Source organism: Equus caballus, chromosome 14 (assembly GCF_041296265.1).
Source record: "Equus caballus isolate H_3958 breed thoroughbred chromosome 14, TB-T2T, whole genome shotgun sequence".
NCBI classification, from domain to species: domain Eukaryota; kingdom Metazoa; phylum Chordata; class Mammalia; order Perissodactyla; family Equidae; genus Equus; species Equus caballus.
Genome location: NC_091697.1, coordinates 101,533,427 through 101,552,204, shown reverse-complemented (window position 1 = coordinate 101,552,204; position 18,778 = coordinate 101,533,427). Strand labels below are relative to the sequence as shown.

General features: G+C 42.1%; 1 long non-coding RNA gene across 1 annotated transcript in view; it reads right to left on the bottom strand.

The window, feature by feature from the left end:
• The window catches only part of LOC111767904 (uncharacterized), a 34,693-nt gene that overhangs the window by 8,132 nt on the left and 7,783 nt on the right, over window positions 1–18,778 (bottom strand). Inside the window, exons 2-3 of the long non-coding RNA XR_011425711.1 lie at window positions 17,743–17,848; window positions 1,028–1,188 (exon numbers count right to left, since the gene is read on the bottom strand). This is a non-coding gene — a long non-coding RNA (uncharacterized lncRNA). The remainder of the gene's footprint in view (window positions 1–1,027; window positions 1,189–17,742; window positions 17,849–18,778) is intronic.

Here is an 18,778-nt window from a genome sequence, read left to right as displayed (position 1 = left end):
CCAAAGATGGACAAATATAAGCACATTTGAAGGAAAATTTTCATATCTTTTCAACTGTGTGATTTTGCAGTTATAGGAAAGATGAGCTAATGATGTCATCCAGGGAGGTTGCCTGGCCAAACAGGGCCTCATGGGTATGTATATATGCGTATACATGAGTGTTTGTGTGTGTATCTATATGTTGTGCATATTTCATATATGTGACTGTGTGTATATGTATGTGTGTGTATTGAGAGGGGTAGAATTGTCATTACAATTCAGGGCTAGTTTTCCCATTAAGGATCTAGAAACTGGATTTGTAAGAGCTCCCAAAGTTTGTCAGGTCCAAAGGGACTCACTCACGTTAATCAAGCTCACAAAAGACTCATTAATAATTTAGAATGCCTATTGCTTAATTTATAGTGAGAAACAAATTGCCAAAGGGGCGGAGAACAGTATCTGCTGGTCAGAGGATTCTCTCTCCGGGTCCTGAGCTCCAAGACCTGCAGGAACCCACTGCAGTCCGTGTCGGGCTGCAGACACTACCTGCAGCTTTTTACCTCTCCAGTCCCACATACGCAGGAGAATTGATGTATTTTCACACGGGATGCCCCCTGACAGTTAAAAGACTGTTTGGCAATCAAGGCAAGTTATGCGGCTGATCCTAAGGACCAGCATTGTTGAACTGCTGTGGCCAGCCATGGGCCAAATATTTGGGTTTGCTGCTCCCAGTACCTTCTTCCTGCGTCAACGCTGGACTTCCCTGAGAAATCCTTCCCTTTGGGTGTTCTTACCTATTTGGTCCAACTTCTTACATTCACTTTTTTTTTTTTTAAGATGCCTTAAGATTATTTCCCAGCATACAGTTTTCTTCTTCATTTAGAAGATTAGATTTCTAGGCTCTGTTCCTCCTGTTTTTGATCTGAAAAATATCATGCCTGTTGTGATGACTGTTATGGATGATCGAGCATCATCGATTGTGTGAAGATCTTACTAATTTAATACTCAGAAGGAAACCATACTTGCAAGTGCTTGTGTGACTACTCACCGTGCTCCCGTGGATTGTCATTCAAGGATTTGTTGTAATTGATGAGAGAGAGTGGTTCAGAACACAGCTCCTAGAATCGTGTAGATCCAGGTTGAGATAGGCTCTGCTCCTTCAGAGCTGTGTGACTTAAGCAAATTGTTTCGCCTCTCTTAGAGTCCTCACTGTAAGACAGGAATTGTACTAATTACTATGTCATAAGGTTGTTCATTCATCCATTCATTTGGATACTAACTAAGGGGCAAGGCACTGCTGTAGGTACCAGAGATTCAGCAGTGGTCAAAACAAACAAATATCACTGTCCCCAGGAAGTTTACACTTTAGTGAGAGGAATGACATACAACACAGGCGATAAATAAGTAAACAGTTGAGTATCAGAAAGTGATAAGTGCTAGACAGAAAAATAAAGCAGGAAGGGTTGTTGTACATGTAAATGAAAGAATTAATGTATGTGAAGTTCTTAGCAGAGTTCCTGGCATATAACAATAGCAAAAAAAAATTTAGCTGTTATTAATTCAGTTATAATACAGGGACTTCTTAAATTAAATAGCTTAGTGTACCCCTCGGAATAGCATGATGTCCTCACACACACCTGGGCATGTAGCTATGCCACCCATGACCACTGTATCTCCAATGAAAGTTTAATGTTTCCCTGCTTTTACTCACTGCAAGCATTCAGGAAAAGAATTTAGAACAAGAGATAAATTATCCTTAATTTCACTACTCAGCGAGAAGCAGTGCTAACATGTGGTGTGTATTCTCCCAGGCTCTTCTTTTTTTCTTTAGACACACACACACACGCATTTTTTAAAATGCAAATAAAATCACCATTATGTAATCTGCTTTTGACATTGAAAGCTATGTCATAAGCATCTTGTCACATCAACAAGCATAGATTCACGTCACTATTTTAACGCCCAGTTGTATTTCTCCGAAAAGATGGATCTTAAACTACTCAACCAGTCTGTTATTGATAGATATTCAATTGACTTCCAAGTTTTCGTTTCTATAAAAATGCTTTGGTTTTAAAAGCACCACCTTCGCTATGTGGCCTAGAGTTTTTCTTGGATTTGTCTTAGGCGAGTGTGTATTGTTTCCGTATCTGCTGTAAACTTGAATCAGTTTTTATAAGCCTGGGGGGAAGACTGAATAGAAACTCCTTCGTGGGGAAAGTCTGATGCCCATTTTATTTACAGTCAATTCAATGTAATTATATTTAACTATACTCAGTGTAAATATATTTTTATAACATCTACTATGTCAGGACACCATACTGATTCCAGCTGGGAACCAAGATGAGTAAGATGCAATCCCTACCTCCAAGGAGGCCAAGACGGGAACAAGGTACTATCTGTAATCAGAATACGGGCCAGAAGAATCGTGAGGTTACAAAGTGGGGAGAGAACATGTCTGTTTGTTGTGACAAAATGATAATAAACATTAGTTTTATGTCACTAGCATGTTGGACAAGTAAGACTCCTGAAATATAGTCATACAAGACGTTTTATTTTTGTCTCCTTGTGCCATTTTAAGTTCATTCAGTGAAAGGAAGTTCTAAATGGGAGGGCTTCTGTGGGCTTTCTTAAAGAAATGTCTGAGCTAAGCCCTGATAGCTGAGTAGAAGGTGACCAAGTTGAGGGGAGTGGGCTGTGGGGCAGAAGGAGGGAAGAAGACAGTGTCCTGATGTAGAGTAGAGGTGAGGAGGTGAGAAACAGCCCAATGCCCTAGAGAGATTCAAAGATCAGCATCACTGTGTGTATATTGGGGGGCGGCTATCAGGATGGCTCTAGGGCATGGTATGGAGGGCTCCTATGGAGGGAGAAATGTTCTCTGAATACCCCAGGTTTTAGCTTAGGGTCTCACACAAAGAGGGCAGTAAATAAATATTTCATTGAAAATTAAATCTAAAAATCATATAGGTTTTTGGCTCTTTAACACAATTTCGCTTCTTACAATTCAGAACCTCTAGGTATCAACTTCCACTTCTCTTCTCTGGAAAATTTGAGGGCTGTCTCCAAACGGTGCTTCGATTGCGAGTCAGAGGGAGAAGAATGTTCAGGTCCCGTAAGCAGAAGCCCCCACAGAGTGTGTTTGCTGGTAACCAGCTTTTCTCAGGTTGTAATGACTGAAGGTGAATGAAGGATTGAAGGCTTCGGGTGGAGAATTATCAATCAGATAGGGTGAATAAACTCAATTCCTCCAAAACACGAGCTATTTCAAAGGTCACTGTCTTAAGAAAAAATGTTGATCAATGGTCTCTTTCAGGAAATCAACTCCGTTGAAATATAATTTATACTGCTTTTTACTTTTGTCTTCTTTCAGTGAATTAAACTATAGCCACCCTTATTTCTTGATTTGCATTTCTCCTTAATTATTCTGAGCTAAGTTCTACCCTGCAGAGCTCCAGAAAATGGATAAATTATGCATTTGAGTGTTGAACAGCAGCGGCAGACACCTACACACCAAACCCTGGCTGTGTGGGATGCTGCCATTTTCCCCAAGTCATTTCAGGTCAGAAACACCTCTGTTCCCAAAGAATAGCATTTAGGGCCCCCACACAAGGTCTTTGTACGTACCGTATAATGTGAGAATCAAGGGGCAGTATATTGTTCTGTACCCTTCCAAGAATAAGTTCAAGGCTGTTTTCCTGACCCTACAGAGGCATAGAGGGAATTCTGCAATTATTCAGCCCACTGGGAAACCCTGGAAATTACCTCTGTAGGGCTTAAAGTTCAAAATCAGAACACGAATTTGCTTTATTCCCCTCCCATCAGCAGAGCTTTCTTTTAAAAATAACGTTAACACACATGATTGTGGAACTTTTGGAAACTATAGAAAATCATGATGACTAACATAAAAGGCATCCAGAATTCTGCAGACTTAGACTCAGTTGGTATGTTCTTTGGCTGTGCGCCTGTTGCGTTCTGCCTTCCCTAATGCAGATGCAATGCCTAGAGGTCTCACAGGCATCTTGCAATGGTGAAGATGAAACTCACATGCTGGGCATGAAGGAGCGTGAAGATAGAAGCCTGGATTCTCAGCGACGTTGTTGAGACACCAGACTGGTTCTCTATTGGCTACCTCTCAACTTTTTGTTGCTTGAGTCAAACATACCTCTATCCTTTTAAGCTACTAAAACATCTCTTTCAAAGTACAACATTCATTCAGAAAAGTGCATCACAAGTTTACGGCATGATGAATTTTTTTCAAAGCTGATATGTATATGTAAACATGTTTGATATTAATACACGTGTAGACACATAATATATGTATATCAAGAAGAAGAATATTACAATAAGTGACTCCTAGTCACTCCCACTTCCTTGAATAACCATATCTGAAAGTAACCATAGATTAGTTTTACCTGTTTTTGAGCCTTATATGAATGGAATCACGCAGCATTTTTTTTTTCTTTGTTTCTGGCTGCTTTTGCTCAACATTATATTCGTGAGATTTATCCACACTGTCGTTGGTAGCGTTATTTGTTCATTCTCTTTGCTGTATTGTAATATAATTTATGAACAGACTGCAATTTGTTTATTCATTCTGCTGTTGGTGGACATTTGAGTTGTTTCCAGTTTGGGTCTATTACCAATAGTCCTGCCATGAGCATTCTTGTACGTATCTTTTAGTGAACATGTATGCGCTTTCTGCTAGGTGAATACTTAGGAACAGAATTTCTGGGTCATGGCATGCATGTGTTCAGCTTCAGGAGATGCTGCCAAAGTAAGTTTGAATTTACACTCCAACCAGTGCCACGTGAGAGTTTCAGTTGCTTCTTATTCTTGCTATCACTTGGTATTATTTGTCTATTTCATTTTAACCATTCTGTTGGGTACATGGTGCTTCCACATTGTGGTTTAAATTTACATTTCCACCATGGTTATAAAAGCTGAACACCTTTGTATATATTTATTGGCCGTTTGGATGTCTTTTTTTTTTAATGTTTCTGTTCAAATATTTTTCCCATTTTTCTATTGTGTCATCTGTCTGTGTACCTCTCTTTCTTTTGGTAGGATTTCTGTGTGTATTCTGAATATGAGTCTTTGCTGCATATGCATTTTGCAAGCATCTTCCCCTCATTCTGTAGCTTAATTTTTCACTCTCTTAATGATACTTTTTGATAAACAGAAGATTTTTATTTTACTAAAATTCAGCCTAGCTTTTTTTCCTTATGGTTAATTTTTCTGTTCAATTTAAGATAGCTTTGCCTACCCTGTGGTTATGGAAATATTGTCATATGTGTCTTTTTAAAAGTGTTGTTGTTTTATTTTAGCTTTCACATTTAGGTTTTATATACATACGTAGATAGATACACACACATATATAAAACTGATATATATAAAATATATATAACTGATTTTTTGTGTATGGTGTGAGGTAGAGTCCAAAATGCAGTTTTTCTCTCATGGAAAAAAAATTGATCCAGCCCCATTTATGAAAGATCACGGGGCCAGTCCCATGGCCCAGTGGTTAACTTTATACACTCCGCTTTGGTGGCCCAGGGTTCCACTGGTTTGGATCCCAGGTGTGGACCTAGCACTGATCATTAAGCCATGCTGAGGCGGTGTCCCACACAGCAGAACTAGAAGCACCTACAGCTAGAATATACGACTATGTACTTGGGGCTTTGAGGAGAAGAAGAAAAAAAAAAAAGATTGGCAATAGATATTAGCTCAGGACCAATCTTTTTTAAAAAAAGAAAGATCACCCCTTCCCCTTGCACTGCAATGTCACCTTTGTCACAAATGGTTAGGCCATTTCAAATTGTTTTCTGTTGTTACTAGCAGCCAGAGAATCACATCTGGTGTATGCGTATGCCTATGAGTGTGTATAGACATAGTTTCCTTCACATCCTTAAATATTCATTAAGAATATAGTTGTTACTGGTGCTAAATATTCCATTATAATGATGTGCCATCATCTGTTTAACCAATGCTCTGATACTGGATGTTTGTTTCCAACTTGTGGTTATCCTAAATGATTCTAAAATGACTATCTTTGTCTAGAAATATTTTTACATACATCGCATTATTTTCTTTAAATAAGTTCCCAGAAATTGAATTATGGGTTAAAATGTACAACTTTTTAAAGGCTTGTGATAGAACTGCCAAATCAGCATACAGTTAAACACAACCTGAAAAAAACATATGGAGAATGTGCCTTTAAGTTACCATAACTCTGCAGTTGAGAAGCCAATAATACCACTTTTAAAATACAAACATATTTATCTAACTTTCTTCTGATGGGCTTCATTGATTTTTTTCTGCTATTAACCTTCCTAATGACAACAGGGCTCAGCAAAATGGAAATTACTTGACCTAAATGTGAGATTGGCTGTCTGGGGAAACTAAAAAATTTCATCGTAAAAGCCTGCCTGTTTCATTCCTGTGCTTGCAGTGAGGGATGCAAGCGATGGGCCAGGCTGTTCCTACACCCAGCATATTATTCATGCCCTCTCTTTTAGTTCCTGATTCTTTTTTTCCTTTATTTTGCTATTGCCATTTCTTCCCTTCATAGATTGTAGAGGCTTCAGGGATGAGACGGGAATAACGTGGTGTTCTGGAGGATGTAGAACTTGATTGGCGATGGGGTGGGAGACGGTGGTCGGCAGCTGCTCCTAAACACTCCACAAAGTTCTTCATGTTTTGATTTCACAACCAACGAAGGAAAGGAGAGATGGAGAAAAGATGAAGCAGAGTCTGGGGGAGGTGGAATTCCCACTCTAAAGGGGTCGTGAAAGACTCAACTCAGAAAGACCGCAGAGCACTCGTGGTCATCTCTCCTAAGCCAAAGGTGCCACCGGTGCTGGTCTGAAGAGTTTCAGAAAACAGACCCTTCTGAGTTAGAGACGGGGGCCCTCTCAGCTGTTGTGGTGATGCACGGTTTAGTCGGGGGGCTCTGCGTCACCTTCACAAAGGCGGGGATTTATTCTTCAGAGCAAAGGCAAAACCATGTCCCATAAGCTTCAGGGAAAGGGTCTCTGTAAGTAGATCTGCAGTGTTGAACCGGCTGGCTGCAGCCTCAGCCACAGGACAGTACCGCAGCTCTAACGCTCGCAGGTCTGCAGCGGCCTTCTGGGCCGGCCCAGAGACATCTGTCTGGCCCCAGAGGAAGGCCCCTGCATGGTTTGTGCAGGATCGGAAACAGTGGTACCTGGGCACTAATTATAAGCATGTGGAGAAAACTATTCTGTTACCTTTCTGACTCAGGCAGGTGAGAGGGCAGCCAGGAGCTCCTAGAGAAGCCTGGGGACCTGCATTCCTGGCAGGAGTGACTCACCCGCCTCCGCGGACCACCTAGGAAGGCGCCTGGGCCTTTAAGGCTTGCAGCCCCGGAAGGAGGGGACGAAAATGGATGCTTTGGGGAGGGGTCCCCCTGGGAACCTCATGAGCTCGGGCAGTCACATCAAACTATGGCCAGACTTCAGCAATCTTTGAATAAACATCTCCAGTTTCTTGCTTTAGTATATCTATTGTGTTGTTATTGTTGCTGTTGTTTGTTTGTTTCCCTTTGAAAATCTCTGATTTTTGTCTTTCCTGAAGAAAGTTGGGGGGAAAAGAAGTTCCAGACTGTTGTGGTTTGAATTGTGACTCACAAGGAGCTGTGTTGAAGCCCTGACCCTCGTACCTATGAATGTGACCTCCTTTGGGAACAGGGTCTCTGCAGATGTTATCAGCTGGAATAGGGTAGACCCTAAAGCCAATGACTGGTGTCCTTATATGGAGAGAGAAATTGGAGACAGAGAGACTCTCACAGGGAAGAAGCTCTTGTGGAGACGCAGGCAGAGGTTAGAGTGGCACATCTGTAAGCCAAGGAATGCCAAGGATCGCGGGCAACCAGCGACCACCAGCAGCTTGGGAGAGGCAAGGAGGAGCTCTCCCCTAGAGCCTTCGGAGGGAGCACGGCCCTCCGGGCACGTAGGGAGTAAACTTTTGTTGTTTCAAGTCACCCAGTGCGTGGGAATTTGTTACTGCTGCCGAGACACGTGGATGGAGCAGAGATTGAACTGTGCTTGGCTACAGCGCCCGTCCAGCCTGGCGCATCCCCTTACAGCCTGACTTACCCAAGTCGCATAGGGAGATTCAGAGGCACTGAGAACTGACAAGGCACGTTACACAGGTCTAGCTGGACCTGCATTTTTTAAATTTTGGTAAGAAACACATAACATAAATTTTGCCATCTTAACCATTTTTAAGTGTACGGTTCAGTATATTCACGTTGTTGTGGGACCGGAATATTTTCTCAGGGTCAGAAGATAGTATACTTTTTAAAAGTGATTGTCATACAATTATTCTCACTCTTCACTCCCTGAAGGCTGAGGACAAGCCTGATTCTCTCAGGCTTGTTGTGCTGATTTTCTCTCTTAAGGGTACAAAGTTTACATTGAGTCAAGCAGGTTAATATGAGGTCTTGGATTTTGAAATTGTAATGAGGTAATCTCTTAGCAACTAAGCTTAAAGCTAATGTCAGGCTTCACTTGAAATTGCCTGTTAAGATAGCTTTGGTCAATCATTGCTAGGTTTCAAAAAAAGAGCGTGTGGGCCGTTCTTGCTCCATTGTGATAAATGTGACGACTCAAGGATTTAGCGGTGGACAATGGGATGTAGAATTCGATTGATCTGGCACGGTGCCCGCCGCTTTCTAGAATGAGGAGAAAGTTGACAGTTGGATGAAGAAAAGCTTTATGGAGCAAGTGTCATTAAAGCTGACCTTCAGGAACAGGTCCGATGTTGTTGCAGGCAGTCCTGGGTGAGTTATTACAGAAAGTGCAGAGATCACTGGATCAGAGGTAAAAAGCACACGAGAGCTCGCCTGAGGAAGCAAGCAAATGAACTGCCCCAAAGCCAGGAGTCTTCCAGCATATTCTGAGCTTGATCCCAATGTGTGGCTAGAGCCTCATAAACCACAACAGGCCTGTGTGGGATGAGGGTGAGGTTCCTCTCAGTCTCCTGGCCTTCCTCTTGCTCAGCATTCTGAGCCTGAGCTTCCTGGGGTTTCCTGGCTCAGGCTGAAGAATCGGCACATACCAACTGCTTCCCAGCTGCCTGAGCCCCCTGAGCCAATTGCACTGAATTCTTGACAGTGAGGTTCCTCAAGCACAATCCTGTTGGAAGTAAGGGGCACAACAAGTGCTCCCCTCTTCCACCCTCCCCTCTGGGAGGATGTTTCCATAGATGGTGCTCATCTCCTAGATGTGGCACTCGTGGGTGGGGTAGTGTTATCTGTCCAGATTGTGCCTGGTTAGACTGAGGTCCTATCTAGTCATTTGCCCCAAGCAGGGGCCAAGATTTAGGTCAAGCATCTTCTCATTACACAGGACACACTCACCTACTGGCCCAGTCCTGCTGCTTTTGCTGTCGGAGATGCAGACTAGGGCTAATTGTCTCCATTTAAAGTAGATTGAAAAAAAAAAATCCCTTTTTCTTTAGTCAGGATAGTGTAGGCTGCGCTTCAACAACAAAACCCTAGAAAGCTCCATAGCTTACAAACCGGAGGTTTATTTCTTCCTTTGCTGTATGTCCATTGTGGGTTGGCTGTGGCTCTGTCTCATGTCGTCTTTACTCTGGGCCCCAGGCTGGTGCCACAGGCCCTAGCTGGGGATGAGGGGCGGGGAGGAAGGGGTGGGGGAGCATCATGAACCATCCCTTGGCCCTTAAAATTTCTGCTTGGAAGTGACACAAGGCTCTTCTACTCCAATTCCATTGGCCAAAGTCAATCATATGGCTAAGTCTGCTGGCAGTGGGAGAGGGAAGGGACAATCCTTCGCCAGGGAGCAGCATGGACTATTTGTGAAAAATAGGACACACGTGGTCACCAAGAGAGGCATCCCTCAATTTCATTGTAAAATCACCTGCCTTAACTTACACATATTAACAGAGTCTTTATTTGCTGTCTTAAGAAACAGAGGTAAAGTCAGGTCAGGTGAGGGGTTGAGCAATAACAGATTCAAAGTGCAGCAGGTGATTGAGGTTAGAGGAATGGAATGGGCAGCAAGATCAGGGAAGAAGGAGGAGCCTGAGTGTGGGGGCCCTTGGGCACTAGGGGGTCTGGAATTCTTCTTTAGGCAGTGAGGTTTCTCGGAAGATTTTAGAGTGTTGGGAGGCATGCTCTTCCTGGGGAGATCCTCAAAGGCATTATAAAGGAGGAATTGAAGGCTGGGTACCCCTTGGAAACCTTGACCAGGAAAGTAACGATGAAGATCTGATTTTAGAGCTCCTTTGGGAAAAAGGAGATAGAGGTGGTTAAAGTCCAAAATTTGACGTCAGTTTCAGACAGATTTAAGTGCAAGATCTGCCTTTGAAATAGCATAGCTAGGTGATTCGCGGAAAGTTCCTCTGCCTCTCTAAACCTATTTCCTTCCATGGTTTGTCATGGGGACCAAATAGGGGAACATATGTAAAGTCTCAGCAAAAAGCGTTATACCTAGAAAGACTGTCCACGCGGAAAAGCAGAGACACCGGAGATCCAGAATCATAGGCTTTGGTGACTGCCTGTGAAGAGCGCGGATGAGGGAGGATTTGAAGAGAGTGCCGCAGGGGCTAGGGTGGGCATGGTAACGCCATTCATCTATACAGGAGCTGGTCATGTTTGGAGGAGGACAGACACTGAGTCTGAGATCCCAGGGAGACGTCCATGGAGAAGGTTCCCAGCTGGGGCTTACAAATGCGAGGTAGGCTCAGGAGCGGGGACTCCTGTGGTGAGTCATTTGCTGGTTGTGTGGACAGATGGTTCCTGAGGCTCTGCTGCAGAACATACTTAATTTTGTACATTTGAGCACACCTGCATACCCCCAAGAGCTGGGGAAGAGACTATTCTCCAGGCTGAGGCTCCCTTAGGCCAGTGGCTCTCAAACTAGAGTGCACCAGCATTACCTGGAGGGCTTTCTCAGTCTATGGTTTCTGATTAGGTGGGTCAGGGGTGTGCCCTGAGAGGCGGCATTTCTAACGAGTTCCCAGGGGCTGCTGCTGCTGCTGTTGTCAGGAGACCACACTTCCAGAAGCACTCTCTTTGGCGGTTAGAGAACTTGGAATGGAAGCACCTCCTCTCTGCACTGGGGCACGACAGCCCCCACGCGAAAGAGGACTTCCTAACCTGTTTTCCTTGCTCACATGCTTCCCGCATCGGTAAGCACTACTTTAACTAAGGGTTACTTCTCTCCAAAGGGCTATTTCTTTCCAAAGATACTGAGAAAAGAAATCTCTGGTGTTTTATTTCCAAGCACAGTGTCCTGGAGAGAGTCAGAACGAAGCAATGGGGGTCACAGTCAAGAAGGCTGCAGGCAGGAGCCCAGTCTCCTGCTGACAGACAGTGTGGAGAAGACAAAGGGGCACAGGGCTGCTCCTCCAGAAATGGCATCCAGGTTCCCAGGCTTGGGGTACGTGAGAGAAACAGAAAGCAAGCAGTCTCTTGGTGGTCGGCTTGCGGGGTGAGGGGGCTAGGCAAGCAATTCTGAGCCTGGTGGCTCCATTATGATACGAATTGGTTGTAAGTGGCTTTTAATTTTTCTTATGCCAAAATGTTCTTCAGGAAAAACGAACATGATTCTATGGCTCGGGGACAGACAGAAAGGCCAATGGAATGGAATCAAGTGCCTAGATGTTGACCCAATATACCTGGAAACTTGAGATCGTATAGAAGTAGCATTGATGTGAGTGTGGAAAGGATGGCCTATTCAATAAATGGTACCAGGACATTTATCTAGCTGAAAAAAAAAGATCCTACAAAGTTCTTGTTTATGCTTTCTACAAGCAAGAACATTCTCCTATATAATCTCAACACAACCACCAAAATCAGGAAATTAATGCTGACACATTACTATCATCTAATTCTCAGACCTCCATTCAAGTTTCAAAATTGTCCCAATAATGACCTTTACGGAAAAGATATACGGTTCTAAATCACATGTTGCCTCAGTTATGTCTTTTTAGTCTGTATCAATCTGGAACAATTCCTCAGTCTTTTCTTGACTTTCCTAATCTTGACCCTTTTGAAAATTACAGGCAAGTTATTTTGCAGAATTATCCCTCAATCTGGGTTTCCTTAATGTCTCCTTGTGATTAGATCCAGGTTACTTTTCTTTTTTTGGCAGGAATATTGCAGAAGTGATGCTGTATTCTTCCTGATACGTAAGATGTGAGGCAAAAAAAAGTCGTACTAAATGATTATTCCATTTACATAATATTAAAAAAATACAAACTAAATAATGTATTTTTAAGATACACACATACTAGTAATACTATAAAGAAAAGCAAGGAAATGATAAACACAAATCGAGGATAATGATAAAATCTAGGGAAGAGGGAGGAAAATGTGATTGGGAAAGCGTGTGGGAGCTTCAAGTGTTATTTTATTTTTCATATTTTATACATAAGTTGTAAATCTTTTGTTTGCATGACATATTTCCTAGTATTTTAGAAAATAAAACTCATTTCAGATGCTCATTTTTCTGATTTTGCAGTGGGCTAATGGAAGGTTTTCTGGTCTTTGAGCTAGCGTCTGGAAACCATGCCCTAGCTCACAATGATGATGCAGAATGACAGTGTTTGTGTATACCTGTTGCCCCAGCCTAATTATTAATAGTGCTCTCAGAAGTGTTCCAGATTGGAGGATAAATTATGCCAAGTTCTACCTATGTGCATATGGCACCTTCATTCTCAAGAGTTCAGAAGAGCGCTTAATGAACTGCGTCCTCCTCTCAGACCTCATCCATCTTGCTAGATGACAGGGAAGCATCCCTGACAGAACCAGCCACTGGACCCGGGCCTGCAGTTGGCCAGTCTCGAAGCTGGGGCTGGAACCGGGGTCTCCTCACTTCCTCCAAGTGTCTGTTCTTGTGCAGCCTCTGCCTTGTCTGAGTCTTAGAGTAGGCCTGGAAAATGCTGACCCCGCAAACAGGAGCGATTGCATTAACACCATTGATCCTCGTGTCTAGAACAAGATTTAGGGAAATGGCCTTTGCAGAGTACGCAGCAGATTGCTGGGAGGTTGGCAGCAATTCAATATGACGAGTGCAGCGTATTTTTTGATTTGTAATATCTGTGGGTCATAATTCACAGAATGATAAGTCTTTGGTCTAAGAACCTTAAGCAAGAGATATCATCTGCCACGATGAGCTAAAAAGTCCAAAAACCACAATAAATGACTCCTGTGTGCAGACCTTTATCTCTTTCACTCAATATTCTGCCTCTGGCAGTAGCCACTGTCACAGAGGGTGTCTTTTCCTTCATGGCATCAGTGGGCATGGGGAGTAGGGACGGAAGGAGTGGCAGTCCCAAGCTCCCCCTTAATTATGAAAAACGCACTAATTCACATCCCTGCAGTACTTACAGGTTTAGCCTGGATGTAAAGAATTCCTGGTTTACTATCGACTATATGAAATACAGTAGTTCTCTCATTTGTCCAAAGGACCACCTAGCAGAAACTTCTAAAGGTTCCCATTACTTTTTTTGCAGTGTTATTGAAGTATAGTTGACATACGATAAGTTGCACAAACTCCAAGTGTACAGCGTGATGAGTTTTTACATATATTTTCACCCAAAGAACTATCACCACAATTAAGATAGTGAACATATTCATTACCCTAAAAGTTTCCTTGGGCTCTTTTTTAATTCACCCCTACTCTCTATATGACCCTGTCTCCTACTGATCTGCCTTCTATCGCTACAGGTTAGTCTGCATTTTCTAGAATTTTATATAAAGGGAATTATATAATATATACTCCTTTTTTGGTTTCTTTTGAGGAAGACTAGCCCTGAGCTAAATCTGCCAATCCTCCTCTCTTTGCTGAGGAAGACTGGCCCTGAGCTAACATCCGTGCCCATCGTCCTCTATTTTATGTGTGGGACGCCTACTACAACATGGCTTGCCAAGTGGTGCCATGCCCGCACCAGGGATTCATGCTGGTGAACCTGGGGCTGCCAAAGCAGAACGTGCACACTTAACCACTGCGCCACCCGGCTGGCCCCCTATACTCCTTTTTTTCTGTCTTGCACTCAACCTAAGTATTTTGAGATTCATCCAGGTTGTTGTAAGTATCAGTAGTTCATTCCTGTTTCTTGCTGAGTAGTATTCCATTGTAGGATAGACTGCTTTGTTTTTTTGTGGGTTTTATTTATTTTTTTTGCTAAGGAAGATTCTCCCTGAGCTAACACCTGTTGTCAATCCTCCTCTTTTTTTTTTTTTTTGTATGTGAGCTGCCACCACAGCATGGCCACTGACAGGTGAGTGGTGTAAGTCCACACCACGGAACTGAACCTGGGCCACTGAAGTAGAGTGCACCAAACTAACCATTAGGCAACCAGGACTGACCCTAGACTACTTTGTTTATTCACCTGTTGGTGGGCATTTAGATTGTTTCTAGATTTCAGCTATTCAAATAAAGCTGCTATGATCATTCACGTACAAATCTATGTCTAGGCAGATGCTCTCATCCTCTTGGGCAAATACCCAGGAGTGGAATGTCTGGATCATGTGATAGATATGTGCTTAAAGTTTTAAAGTAACTGCCAAAATTTTCAAAGTTGAACTATTTCAGATTTCCACCAGCAGTGTATGAGAGTTCCAGTTTTTCCACATCCTAGCCCACATTTAGCTTCGCCAGTCATTTTCATTATAGCTTTTCTAATGGATGTATAGAGGTATCTCATTGTTTTAATTTGCATTTCCCTGATGATTAATGATGATCATTTTTTATGTGCTGTTTGCTATTCAGATAGACATATATATATATATATATATATATAGTGGTGAAGTGACCATTTTTAAGTCAAATTGCTTGACTTTTTATTATTGAGTTGTTCTAAGAGTTTTTAAAATATATTCTAGATACAAATCCTTCGTCCAATATGTATTTTTTGAATATTGCTTTCCCAATCTGTGTCTTGCCCTTTTCATTTTCAACACAGTGTCTTTGGAAGAGAAAACAATTTTATTTTGATGAAATCCAGTTTATTGATTTTTAAGTTGTTCCTATTTAGTAATCCAAAGTTAGTAAGATTTTCTCCTGGAAATTTTATAGAATTAGTTCTTATATTTAAGTCTATGATCCATTCTGAGTTAATTTTTGTCTGTGAGTGAGGTAAAGATCAAGATTCACTTTTTATTTTTATTTCTTACATAGAGCTAACCAACTGTTTCAGCACCATTTGTTGAAAAATTATCCTTTCCTCATTGAAATGCCTTGGCACCTCTGTTGAAAGTCAATGGGCCATATATGTGTGAATTCTCTATTCTGTTCTATGGACCTATATGTCTGCCTGTATGTCAATACCACACTATCAGAATTACTTTTTTACTTTATATATATTTTTATTTTACCTATACCCTTAATAATGTTTTAAAATCAGTTCCTCTAATTATTTTTTGTTTGCTATAAAGCCTACCAAAATCATTTAGAGTTAATGGAAACTTCATATAGTATTTGTCTCTCTAAACTGAGAACTTTTCTTAACTGAGATTTTTCTTTTTTTTTCCCCTGTCCAAAAACTTGACAATAATTATTTTAGTGGTTTTTGATCCCATTGCTTCCATTCCTAATGTGCTTTTTATACACTTGGCACATGAGTAGGCTCAATAAAGAGTAGATTCTCATCCCCCATTGTCATTATCACTATTGCACACACTTTGGTTTCCAACATCCTTCTTAAATATACAAAACCATTCGCACTAGTTTTGGCCCCACCCAACCAGGTTAATTTCTTTACTAAACCTACAATGAGTCCTAGGTTCCATACTGACTGTTCTAGTGGATGTTCAGAGATATCTCATTGGGGTTTTAATTTGCATTTCCCTATGGTTAATGATGTTGATTGTAATAATGTTATACACTTCCTGGGACATAATAGAAAATGCAAATATTATTATTTTATAACTATAACTTAAATTCTTTCTCCCTAAATATACGACTGAACACTTTTTCAGACTGATCCTTTTTCAAGGATCTTGTCCATTCACCTATCTTTAAGAGACCGTTCTGTAGTTTGCCCTAATCAGGTTATCATTTAATGACCTGAAAAAACTTCTGAAAACTAGAGGTTTCATGAGTATTTCTTACTCTATATTTAATTTTTAAAAGTTAAATAAGAGTTGTCTTGCTGTGATCCCTAGAAATCCAACTGTGATTTCTTCTCCATTGAGAGATGAATTTACTTGTCCCTATCCTTTGTTTTCTGGCTCAAACCAGACATGTCATGTCCTATTCAAGTCAACATTTTCTAATCCCCAACCACAATCCTTAAAAATATAGTTTTTTCTTTTTTAAAGATTTTATTTTTTCCTTTTTCTCCCCAAAGCCCCCTGGTACGGAGTTGTATATTCTTCATTGTGGATCCTTCTAGTTGTGGTATATGGGACACCGCCTCAGCGTGGTTTGATGAGCAGTGCCATGTCTGCGCCCAGGATTCGAACCAACAAAACACTGGGTCGCCTGCTGCGGAGCTCAGGAACTTAACCACTCGGCCACGGGGCCAGCCCCCAAAATATAGTTTTTAAGAGTGGGGTGTCTGTGTGTGTGTGTATGTGTGATTATGTCAAAGGTTTGGGAAAGTACAGATTATAAATTCACTTGGAACATCAGGCTTATGTCTCTGCCTTCCTTGCTTGATGAAACCAGTCAAATTTTTGTTCAAGTTTCAGCAAGATTCCACTCCTAGTGTTGATATGACTTTAAGCGGGGGAAACTCCTCTCAGCTCTCTACAGCATTTTGGAGGAAAAGGAAGGGAGGCTGACAGGCAAAGTTGTTAAATGTTAAATCAAAAGCTGAAAAGTCCTTGGATGCAAAATCATTTAAACTCCAAATGAGAGAGTTCAGGAGGGACTTCTCAGAATGAAGGGAAAAAAAATGCCAAACCAGCAGTAACTGAGGGAAAAGTCAAATGGAGGATGGAAGTCTCTCTTCTCAGAAGAAAGGGCGACTCCATCTTTCTTGCCTGCCCCACTCTTCCTCTTTTAAATTAGGGGTGAGGAAGGTGACAAACCCTAGAGAAGATGGATGGAGGGAGAGAAGCAGAAACTGCTGGCTGAGCAAGAACCGCAGGGGCGGAGGGTGAGAGGCCCCACCTTGTGCTTTAAAGGATCAGAGCTGGGTGAAAAGCTGCCAACAGCAGGAATATGAATTAAGGAAGGTGACCTTTCAGAAATAGAAAAAATGACCTCTCTCTAAAATCTAGGGGGAAAAGATGAGGATATTAACTAGTTAGGAAAAAAATCATTGCATATTGCAGTATGAAAAGACCTTAAAGGTCATGGAAACCAACCTCTGCATTTTACAGCTAGGCCAACAGCTGAGAAGAATGAGCCATCAGAGTCCAAAGTGGTCCTCCACAGTATAAGACGTTTGCATTTGAACTAATGAAAAATAATGCCCCTCAATCTTCAAAGCCTTCGTAAACTCCTAGAAGATACACTCTTTAATCTCGTGGCTTTTTGTAACACAGCACCATCACACCACTGTTGGAGAAGCACCAGGTTAATTGACTTGCCTAAGAGCCACCGCTCGTTTCATGAGATTATTCTAAATTTTGTTTTTAAGTATTTTGAAAGAAGTATCATCTCCATATTTGGTGCTTAATCAACGTTTCTGTACATTTTGATTATTTTAATAAATAGATATGATATTTAAGCAGTGTGGTGACATCAAGTTCAGCACCGTACACCTGGTGGCCAAGTGGAGCAGAGCCAAGGACGATAAGGGTCTTCATTCCCGCCACCCTCATACCTCGTCTGGGTCTGTCCTGGGCTGCCAGGTCGGCCTCCAGTCAGTCTTCCTGCCTCCTGTCTTGCTCTCTTCCAGTCCTTCTGCACCACCCATCAGAGAGATGTTTCTGAAATACAAATCTGATCATATCCCTCTCTTGCTAAATACCCTTGATACAACTCCCTGACTACAGGATAGATTCTAATCTTCTTCACCTCCAGGTCCTCCCTTCCCTTGTCCCCTCATTTGTACTTCCCCTCCTAACACTGCACACTCAAGCTTCAGTGATCTTTTATTGTTCTTAGCAGCTCAGGCTGGCTTCAGATGGCTGTATCCTTGCTAGCAGTTTTCATGCCCAGGATGTCCTTAGCCCTTTCCCCCTCCACCTAGAGAACATCTACTCCTTGCTCAAGGCTCAAAGCAACACTTGCCTTGCACTCCCAGTTAGAATTGACCATCCCTCTAATAGTGTCTCCCTCCTTCCTGGACATACATTTATCATAACACCTATAATATCTTCTGGCACTTATTCGCACACATATCTATGTTAGAGAACTCAGTGGTTTTCAGACTTTAAAGCCCATAGTGCACATGAGAATCATCCAAGGCATTTCTTCAAAACGCAGAAATGTCTTGGCCTCACCCCCAGAGAGTCTGATTCTGATTCAGTAGGCCTATCGTAAGAGGGGTTCACGGATGTCTTGGAGCCTAAGGAGAGCCTGCTTTAAATCAGGTAAGTGTTCACCTGCCTGAGGCACCATTGCTCCAAGAGCAGCGGACACTGCTGCTTTCTCTGCCTGCTTCTCCCCAGTCATTGGCTCTCAAGAGTATCAGCTTGAGAGATCCCGACACCTCCTCCCTCCACTCCCACTCTCTTGGGGGTAAAATATGCAAAACTCATTTATATTCCTGCAAGTAGGTGAGAATAACATTCTGGGCCATCACCATTCAATAATGGAAGCTTTGTGCAAAGTAGTGACAGGTGAGAGGAATGATTTCATTTTTCACTTTGACAATTGGGTGAAGCAGATTCCTGGCAGTTCTGCTAAGGTTTTAT